This window comes from Cupressus sempervirens, chromosome 1 (assembly GCF_028749045.1).
Source record: "Cupressus sempervirens isolate cs-2001-9-10 chromosome 1, ASM2874904v1, whole genome shotgun sequence".
Classification (NCBI taxonomy): Eukaryota; Viridiplantae; Streptophyta; class Pinopsida; order Cupressales; family Cupressaceae; genus Cupressus; species Cupressus sempervirens.
The window spans coordinates 611,514,469-611,525,730 of record NC_143118.1 but is presented as its reverse complement, the minus strand read 5'-3'; positions in this window follow the sequence as shown (position 1 = coordinate 611,525,730).

Here is an 11,262-nt window from a genome sequence, read left to right as displayed (position 1 = left end):
GAGCCCTTGGCTAAAAGATACAACTCCATACACACTCAGCAACAAGCGCATCTTAGAATCGAACACCAAATGTGCAGTGTGTTGCAAGCCGTGCAGACACCTACATATAGGGTATATCCATCAAAACAAAGCGACAAGTACTTCCCACCAGCTCCGCCATTGCGATTACCGAATGGGATAATACTCACCGCCACAGATTAATGACCATCATTACCGTCTCGGAATAGATACAAGCACATCGAGCTTCATCCGATCAGCTGGATGAATTTCACCTTGAAGGGGCCCAATCCAAAAGTTCCGGAGGTCATCTCCTGGAACTCTCGAGAACAAGGCCCATCTTACATGCAAACTCTGCTACTGCGCAAACATAGGTTGCAATTAAAGAGAAATTGCAAGGCCGTCACAATGGCCCGAGGCCAATGCTCCGACTAAGTCAATTTTCTCTTGCAATCACCATGCCGCCGTTCACAGAGAGATCTCCCCCATTCACTTGTGACGCGACGCACAATCCAAGGGCTAGACGCGAGCTCGCCCTTGAAAGGCCACTTTCCAAGGCATCCCCCGATGACACATTGGAACGACAACCGCTGTCGAACCATTTCCCAATGTTGTGCCGATCGAGTTGGCACAGAGCCGCTAGACGAGGGCTCCCGTTTTAGATCGAGTTTTAAAATCACCAAGAAGACGCGGTGAGGGCTGGCAACCGCTGCCAAACCTTTTTCCGAAATTGCGCCAGCTGAGTGACAAGAAAACATGATGTAAAGGAGAGTCCAGGAATAGCACCACCCTCGAAGGTGGGCTTCATGCCCTTCTAATTGATTCAACGTCGGCGTCCACCGTTTCAAAATCCGACATATCCATCCGCCCTGACAGCGGCGTTGAATCAATGAGCTGGGCACGGGAGAGGCTCGCGGCAACCACCTCTCCCATTGTAGCCGCGATAGGCTCGCAAAAAATTTTGCTAGAGCGCCAAGTACCCACCTCATTGCTATAGACAAGGGCTCGCCATTAGATCAACTTCGAAATCGCATAACGGACGCGGTGTAGAATGGCAACCGCTGCCAAGTCTCTTCCGTAATTGCGTCGGTCGAGTGATCGAAGAAGGTGATCTAAGAGAGGGTCCAAGCGTGTAGGCATTCGTTGGGGGATTCGCGCCGATGGCAAAAATTTGTGCAATACCCGAGCAACACCGGACGGAGGTGCAAGACGAGGGCTCCCGTTTTAGATCGAGTTTTAAAATCACCAAGTAGACGCGGTGAGGGGCTGGCAACCGCTACCAAACCTTTTTCCGAAATTGCGCCAGCTGAGTGACAAGAATACATGATCTAAAGGAGAGTCCAGGAATAGCACCCTCGAGGGTGGGCTTCATGCCCCTCTAATTGATTCAGCGTCGCCGTCCACCGTTTCAAAATCCGACATTTCCATCCGCCCTGACAGCGGCGTTGAATCAATGAGGAGGGCACGGGAGAGGCTCGCGGCAACCACCTCTCCCATCGTAGCCGCGATAGGCACGCAAAAAATTTTGCTCGAGCGCCAAGCACCCACCTCATGCCTAGAGACAAGGGCTCGCCATTAGATCAAAACTTTGAAATCGCTGAACAGACGCGCTGTAGAATGGCAACCGCTGCCAAGTCTCTTCCGTAGTTGCGTCGATCGAGTGATCGAAGAAGGTGATCTAAGAGAGGGTCCAAGCGTAGGCATTCGTTGGGGGATTCGCGCCGATGGCATAAATTTATGCATTACCCGAGCAACACCGGACGGAGGTGCTAGACGAGGGCTCCCGTTTTAGATCGAGTTTTAAAATCACCAAGTAGACGCGGTGAGGGCTGGCAACCGCTGCCAAACCTTTTTCCGAAATTGCGCCAGCTGAGTGACAAGAAAACATGATCTAAAGGAGAGTCCAGGAATAGCACCCTCGAGGGTGGGCTTCATGCCCCTCTAATTGATTCAACGTCGCCGTCCACCGTTTCAAAATCCGACATATCCATCCGCCCTGACAGCGGCGTTGAATCAATGAGGGGGGCACGGGAGAGGCTCGCGGCAACCACCTCTCCCGTTGTAGCCGCGATAGGCACGCAAAAAATTTTGCTAGAGCGCCAAGCACCCACCTCATGCCTAGAGACAAGGGCTCGCCATTAGATCAACTTCGAAATCGCTGAACAGACGCGCTGTAGAATGGCAACCGCTGCCAAGTCTCTTCCGTAGTTGCGTCGGTCGAGTGATCGAAGAAGGTGATCTAAGAGAGGGTCCAAGCGTAGGCATTCGTTGGGGGATTCGCGCCGATGGCATAAATTTATGCAATACCCGAGCAACACCGGACGGAGGTGCTAGACGAGGGCTCCCGTTTTAGATCGAGTTTTAAAATCACCGAGTAGACGCGGTGAGGGCTGGCAACCGCTGCCAAACCTTTTTCCGAAATTGCGCCAGCTGAGTGACAAGAAAACATGATCTAAAGGAGAGTCCAGGAATAGCACCCTCGAGGGTGGGCTTCATGCCCCTCCAATTGATTCAACGTCGCCGTCCACCGTTTCAAAATCCGACATATCCATCCGCCCTGACAGCGGCGTTGAATCAATGAGGGGGGCACGGGAGAGGCTCGCGGCAACCACCCCTCCCGTTGTAGCCGCGATAGGCACGCAAAAAATTTTGCTAGAGCGCCAAGCACCCACCTCATGCCTAGAGACAAGGGCTCGCCATTAGATCAACTTCGAAATCGCTGAACAGACGCGCTGTAGAATGGCAACCGCTGCCAAGTCTCTTCCGTAGTTGCGTCGGTCGAGTGATCGAAGAAGGTGATCTAAGAGAGGGTCCAAGCGTAGGCATTCGTTGGGGGATTCGCGCCGATGGCATAAATTTATGCAATACCCGAGCAACACCGGACGGAGGTGCTAGACGAGGGCTCCCGTTTTAGATCGAGTTTTAAAATCACCGAGTAGACGCGGTGAGGGCTGGCAACCGCTGCCAAACCTTTTTCCGAAATTGCGCCAGCTGAGTGACAAGAAAACATGATCTAAAGGAGAGTCCGGGAATAGCACCCTCGAGGGTGGGCTTCATGCCCCTCTAATTGATTCAACGTCGCCGTCCACCGTTTCAAAATCCGACATATCCATCCGCCCTGACAGCGGCGTTGAATCAATGAGGGGGGCACGGGAGAGGCTCGCGGCAACCACCTCTCCCCTTGTAGCCGCGATAGGCACGCAAAAAAATTTTGCTAGAGCGCCAAGCACCCACCTCATGCCTAGAGACAAGGGCTCGCCATGAGATCAACTTCGAAATCGCTGAACAGACGCGCTGTAGAATGGCAACCGCTGCCAAGTCTCTTCCGTAGTTGCGTCGGTCGAGTGATCGAAGAAGGTGATCTAAGAGAGGGTCCAAGCGTAGGCTTTCGTTGGGGGATTCGCGCCGATGGCATAAATTTATGCAATACCCGAGCAACACCGGACGGAGGTGCTAGACGAGGGCTCCCGTTTTAGATCGAGTTTTAAAATCACCGAGTAGACGCGGTGAGGGATGGCAACCGCTGCCAAACCCTTTTCCGAAATTGCGCCAGCTGAGTGAGAAGAAAACATGATCTAAACGAGAGTCGAGGAATAGCACATCCGGGGTGGGCTCCATGCCCCTCTAATTGATTCAACGTCGGCGTCCACCGTTTCAAAATCCGACATATCCATCCGCCTTGACACCGGCGTTGAATCAATGAGAGGGGCACGGGAGAGGCTCGCGGCAACCACCTCTCCTATATAAGCTATTAGTGCGAGGCTCGCTCTGCATTAGAAATTAGCGAACACACCGACATCCGCCTTAAAAATCCAAATCCTTTAAAATTCCTACCAAACAGCCATTCACGATCCAATTTTTTATGGGGTCGGCAGAGGAGCAAAAGATTGTCATCGGTTAGGAGATGTGAGTTCATGGAGCCGAGGGACTGAAATGGTCATCGAGCTCATCCGATCAACTGGATGAATTTCACCTTGAAGGGGCCCCCAATCCAAAAGTTCCGGAGGTCATCTCCTGGAACTCTCGACAACAAGGCCCATCTTACATGCAAACTCTGCTACTGCGCAAACATAGGTTGCAATTAAAGAGAAATTGCGAGGCCGTCACAATGGCCCGAGGCCAATGGCTCCGACTAAAGTCAATTTTCTCTTGCAATCACCATGCCGCCGTTCACAGAGAGATCTCCCCATTCACTTGTGATGCGACGCACAATCCAAGGTCTAGACGCGAGCTCGCCCTTGAAAGAAAGACCACTTTCCAAGACATCCCCCGATGACACATTGGAACGTAAACCGCTGTCGAACCATTCCCAATGTTGTGCCGATCGAGTTGGCACAGAGGCGACCTTAGGGAGCTCCCGCGTAGCAATCGGGATGTGCTTTCGTGCCCATCTCTCACAAAAACCAATGTCAGCTGTGGACAAATTTGGAATCCAAGGGCTCGCATCCATCGATATCGTCAGCACTGGGTCTATATATTCAAAGGCCACGGAGAGGTTCCGATAACAGAAGCTCCCCTGCTCGCTCGCACAAACATCCCAAATTCTAGACACAAGCTCCCGCCCTTAGCATCGCTCTCCAGATCACCGCAATGACACATTGGAACGACAACCGCTGTCGAACAACTCCCGAAATTGTGGCAATGGAGTGAGAAAGAAGAGCAACTTTGGGGAGCCGCGCATAGCAAACGGGCTGTGCTGCTGCTTCATTCCGCTCTTATATAGGATCCGAAATCATTGATTTCGTTTGGAATCCGAGGCTGCATTCGTCCTTGCTCAAACAAGCAATGGCTCTTCTAATCGAATGGCCACGGGGAGCTTCCGATAACAAAGGCTCCCTTGTCACTCGTGATGCGCAGGCCAACTGCTAGACGACGGGTCGCCCTTCAGATCGCTGCCCAGGCAACCACCACAACGGCACCATTGGAACGACAACCGCTGCCGAACCATTCTGAAAATTTTGTGCCAAAGAAGTTGTTGCGTAGAGAACGACTCTGGGGGGCGAGCCCTCGCATAGCAAAATCGGGATGGCTTCACGGCCCTCCCAATAGAAACGATGCTGGTGCCAATATTCCAAAAATCCGAATAACGTGTCTTTCGCGAACACCAGCACTGATTTCTATTGGGGAGGGTCGACGAGAACTTTTGGTACCAAAGCCCCTATTGTAGCCGCGATAGGCACACAAAAAATTGCTAGAGCCCCAAGCACCCACCTCATGGCTAGACAAGGGCTCGCCATTAGTAGATCAACTTCGAAATCGCTGAACAGACGCGCTGTGGAATGGCAACCGCTGCCAAGCCTCTTTCGTAATTGCGTCGGTCGAGTGATCGAAGAAGGTGACCTAAGAGAGAGTCCAAGGCTAGGGATTCGTTGGGGGTTTCGCGCCGATAGCAAAAAATTATGCAATACCCGAGCAACACCGGACGGAGGTGCTAGACGAGGGCTCCCGTTTTAGATCGAGTTTTAAAATCACCAAGTAGACGCGGTGAGGGCTGGCAACCGCTGCCAAACCTTTTTCCGAAATTGCGCTAGCTGAGTGACAAGAAAACATGATCTAAAGGAGAGTCCAGGAATAGCACCCTCGAGGGTGGGCTTCATGCCCCTCTAATTGATTCAACGTCGCCGTCCACCGTTTCAAAATCCGACATATCCATCCGCCCTGACAGCGGCGTTGAATCAATGAGGGGGGCACGGGAGAGGCTCGCGGCAACCACCTCTCCCGTTGTAGCCGCGATAGGCACGCAAAAAATTTTGCTAGAGCGCCAAGCACCCACCTCATGGCTAGAGACAAGGGCTCGCCATTAGATCAACTTCGAAATCGCTGAACAGACGCGCTGTAGAATGGCAACCGCTGCCAAGTCTCTTCCGTAGTTGCGTCGGTCGAGTGATCGAAGAAGGTGATCTAATAGAGGGTCCAAGCATAGGCATTCGTTGGGGGATTCGCGCCGATGGCATAAATTTATGCAATACCCGAGCAACACCGGACGGAGGTGCTAGACGAGGGCTCCCGTTTTAGATCGAGTTTTAAAATCACCGAGTAGACGCGGTGAGGGCTGGCAACCGCTGCCAAACCTTTTTCCGAAATTGCGCCAGCTGAGTGACAAGAAAACATGATCTAAAGGAGAGTCCAGGAATAGCACCCTCGAGGGTGGGCTTCATGCCCCTCTAATTGATTCAACGTCGCCGTCCACCGTTTCAAAATCCGACATATCCATCCGCCCTCACAGCGGCGTTGAATCAATGAGGGGGGCACGGGAGAGGCTCGCGGAAACCACCTCTCCCCTTGTAGCCGCGATAGGCACGCAAAAAAATTTTGCTAGAGCGCCAAGCACCCACCTCATGGCTAGAGACAAGGGCTCGCCATTAGATCAACTTCGAAATCGCTGAACAGACGCGCTGTAGAATGGCAACCGCTGCCAAGTCTCTTCCGTAGTTGCGTCGGTCGAGTGATCGAAGAAGGTGATCTAAGAGAGGGTCCACGCGTAGGCATTCGTTGGGGGATTCGCGCCGATGGCATAAATTTATGCATTACCCGAGCAACACCGGACGGAGGTGCTAGACGAGGGCTCCCGTTTTAGATCGAGTTTTAAAATCACCAAGTAGAAGCGGTGAGGGCTGGCAACCGCTGCCAAACCTTTTTCCGAAATTGCGCCAGCTGAGTGACAAGAAAACATGATCTAAAGGAGAGCCCAGGAATAGCACCCTCGAGGGTGGGCTTCATGCCCCTCTAATTGATTCAACGTCGGCGTCCACCGTTTCAAAATCTGACATATCCATCCGCCCTGACAGCGGCGTTGAATCAATGAGGGGGGCACGGAAGAGGCTCGCGGCAACCACCTCTCCCGTTGTAGCCGCGATAGGCACGCAAAAAATTTTGCTAGAGCGCCAAGCACCCACCTCATGGCTAGAGACAAGGGCTCGCCATTAGATCAACTTCGAAATCGCTGAACAGACGCGCTGTAGAATGGCAACCGCTGCCAAGTCTCTTCCGTAGTTGCGTCGGTCGAGTGATCGAAGAAGGTGATCTAAGAGAGGGTCCAAGCGTAGGCATTCGTTGGGGGATTCGCGCCGATGACATAAATTTATGCAATACCCGAGCAACACCGGACGGAGGTGCTAGACGAGGGCTCCCGTTTTAGATCGAGTTTTAAAATCACCGAGTAGACGCGGTGAGGGCTGGCAACCGCTGCCAAACCTTTTTCCGAAATTGCGCCAGCTGAGTGACAAGAAAACATGATCTAAAGGAGAGTCCAGGAATAGCACCCTCGAGGGTGGGCTTCATGCCCCTCTAATTGATTCAACGTCGCCGTCCACCGTTTCAAAATCCGACATATCCATCCGCCCTGACAGCGGCGTTGAATCAATGAGGGGGGCACGGGAGAGGCTCGCGGCAACCACCTCTCCCCTTGTAGCCGCGATAGGCACGCAAAAAAATTTTGCTAGAGCGCCAAGCACCCACCTCATGCCTAGAGACAAGGGCTCGCCATGAGATCAACTTCGAAATCGCTGAACAGACGCGCTGTAGAATGGCAACCGCTGCCAAGTCTCTTCCGTAGTTGCGTCGGTCGAGTGATTGAAGAAGGTGATCTAAGAGAGGGTCCAAGCGTAGGCATTCGTTGGGGGATTCGCGCCGATGGCATAAATTTATGCAATACCCGAGCAACACCGGACGGAGGTGCTAGACGAGGGCTCCCGTTTTAGATCGAGTTTTAAAATCACCTAGTAGACGCGGTGAGGGCTGGCAACCGCTGCCAAACCTTTTTCCGAAATTGCGCCAGCCGAGTGACAAGAAAACATGATCTAAAGGAGAGCCCAGGAATAGCACCCTCGAGGGTGGGCTTCATGCCCCTCTAATTGATTCAACGTCGCCGTCCACCGTTTCAAAATCCGACATATCCATCCGCCCTGACAGCGGCGTTGAATCAATGAGGGGGGCACGGGAGAGGCTCGCGGCAACCGCCTCTCCCGTTGTAGCCGCGATAGGCACGCAAAAAATTTTGCTAGAGCGCCAAGCACCCACCTCATGGCTAGAGACAAGGGCTCGCCATTAGATCAACTTCGAAATCGCTGAACAGACGCGCTGTAGAATGGCAACCGCTGCCAAGTCTCTTCCGTAGTTGCGTCGGTCGAGTGATCGAAGAAGGTGATCTAAGAGAGAGTCCAAGCGTAGGCATTCGTTGGGGGATTCGCACCGATGGCATAAATTTATGCAATACCCGAGCAACACCGGACGGAGGTGCTAGACGAGGGCTCCCGTTTTAGATCGAGTTTTAAAATCACCGAGTAGACGCGGTGAGGGCTGGCAACCGCTGCCAAACCTTTTTCCGAAATTGCGCCAGCTGAGTGACAAGAAAACATGATCTAAAGGAGAGACCAGGAATAGCACCCTCGAGGGTGGGCTTCATGCCCCTCTAATTGATTCAACATCGCCGTCCACCGTTTCAAAATCCGACATATCCATCCGCCCTGACAGCGGCGTTGAATCAATGAGGGGGGCACGGGAGAGGCTCGCGGCAACCACCTCTCCCGTTGTAGCCGCGATAGGCACGCAAAAATTTTTGCTAGAGCGCCAAGCACCCACCTCATGCCTATAGACAAGGGCTCGCCATTAGATCAACTTCGAAATCGCTGAACAGACGCGCTGTAGAATGGCAACCGCTGCCAAGTCTCTTCCGTAGTTGCGTCGGTCGAGTGATCGAAGAAGGTGATCTAAGAGAGGGTCCAAGCGTAGGCATTCGTTGGGGGATTCGCGCCGATGGCATAAATTTATGCAATACCCGAGCAACACCGGACGGAGGTGCTAGACGAGGGCTCCCGTTTTAGATCGAGTTTTAAAATCACCGAGTAGACGCGGTGAGGGCTGGCAACCGCTGCCAAACCTTTTTCCGAAATTGCGCCAGCTGAGTGACAAGAAAACATGATCTAAAGGAGAGTCCAGGAATAGCACCCTCGAGGGTGGGCTTCATGCCCCTCTAATTGATTCAACGTCGGCGTCCACCGTTTCGAAATCCGACATATCCATCCGCCCTGACAGCGGCGTTGAATCAATGAGGGGGCACGGGAGAGGCTCGCGGCAACCACCTCTCCCATTGTAGCCGCGATAGGCACGCAAAAAATTTTGCTAGAGCGCCAAGCACCCACCTCATGGCTAGAGACAAGGGCTTGCCATTAGATCAACTTCGAAATCGCTGAATAGACGCGCTGTAGAATGGCAACCGCTGCCAAGTCTCTTCCGTAGTTGCGTCGGTCGAGTGATCGAAGAAGGTGATCTAAGAGAGGGTCCAAGCGTAGGCATTCGTTGGGGGATTCGCGCCGTTGGCATAATTTTATGCAATACCCGAGCAACACCGGACGGAGGTGCTAGGCGAGGGCTCCCGTTTTAGATCGAGTTTTAAAATCACCAAGTAGACGCGGTGAGGGATGGCAACCGCTGCCAAAACCTTTTTCCAAAATTGCGCCAAGCTGAGCGAGAAGAAAACATGATTTAAAGGAGAGTCGAGGAATAGCACATCCAGGGTGGGCTTCATGCCCCTCTAATTGATTCAACGTCGGCGTCCACCGTTTCAAAATCCGACATATCCATCCGCCTTGACACCGGCGTTGAATCAATGAGAGGGGCACGGGAGAGGCTCGCGGCAACCACCTCTCCTATATAAGCTATTAGTGCGAGGCTCGCTCTGCATTAGAAATTAGCGAACACACCGACATCCGCCTTGAAAATCCAAATCCTTTAAAATTCCTACCAAACAGCCATTCACGACCCAATTTTTTATGAGGTCGGCAGAGGAGCAAAAGATTGTCATCGGTTGGGAGATGTGAGTTCATGGAGCCGAGGGACTGAAATGGTCATCGAGCTGGATGAATTTCACCTTGAAGGGGCCCAATCCAAAAGTTTCGGAGGTCATCTCCTGGAACTCTCGAGAACAAGGCCCATCTTACATGCAAACTCTGCTACTGCGCAAACATAGGTTGCAATTAAAGAGAAATTGCGAGGCTGTCACAATGGCCCGAGGCCAATGGCTCCGACTAAGTCAATTTTCTCTTACAATCACCATGCCGCCGTTCACAGAGAGATCTCCCCATTCACTTGTGACGCGACACACAGTCCAAGTGCTAGACGCGAGCTCGCCCTTGAAAGAAAGACCACTTTCCAAGACATCCCCCATTCAGTGAAAGAAAGACCACTTTCCAAGACATCCCCCGATGACACATTGGAACGACAACCGCTGTCGAACCATTCCCAATGTTGTGCCGATCGAGTTGGCACAGAGGCGACCTTAGGGAGCTCCCGCGTAGCAATCGGGATGTGCTTTCATACCCATCTCTCACAAAAACCAATCTTAGCTGTGAACAAATTTCGCCGCAATGACACCCATTGGAACGACGACCGCTGTCGAACAACTCCCGAATTTGTGCCCCGATGGAGTGAGAAAGAATAGCAACTTTGGGGAGCCGCGCATCGCAAACGGGCTGCTGCTTCATTCCGCTCTTGTATATAGATCCGATGTCGTTGATTTCGTTTGGAATCCGAGGCTGCATTCGTCCTTGCTCACACAAGCAATGGCTCTTCTCATCGAATGGCCACGGGGAGCTTCCGATCACAAAGGCTCCCTTGTCACTCGTGACGCGCAGCCCAACTGCTTTCCGAAATTGCGCCAGCTGAGTGACAAGAAAACATGATCTAAAGGAGAGTCGAGGAATAGCACCTCGAGGGTGGGCTTCATGCCCCTCCAATTGATTCAACGTCGGCGTCCACCGTTTCAAAATCCGACATTTCCATCCGCCTCGACACCGCCGTTGAATCAATGAGAGGGGCACGGGAGAGGTTCGCGGCAACAACCTCTCCTATATAAGCTATTAGTGCGAGGCTCGCTCTGCATTAGAAATTAGCGAACACGCCGACATCCGCCATAAAAATCCAAATCGTTGAAAATCCTGACCAAACAGCCATCCACGACCCAATTTATTATGAGGTCGTCTAAGGAGCAAAAGATTGTCGTCGGTTAGGAGATGTGAATTCATGGAGCCAAGGGACTGAAATGGTCATCGAGCTCATCCGATCAACTGGATGAATTTCACCTTGAAGGGGCCCAATCCAAAAGTTCCGGAGGTCATCTCCTGGAACTCTCAAGAACAAGGACCGTCTTACTTGCAAACTCTGCTACTGCGCAAACATAGGTTGCAATTAAAGAGAAATTGCCAGGCCATCACAGTGGCCCGAGGCCAATGCTCCGACTAAGTCAATTTTCTCTTGCAATCACCATGC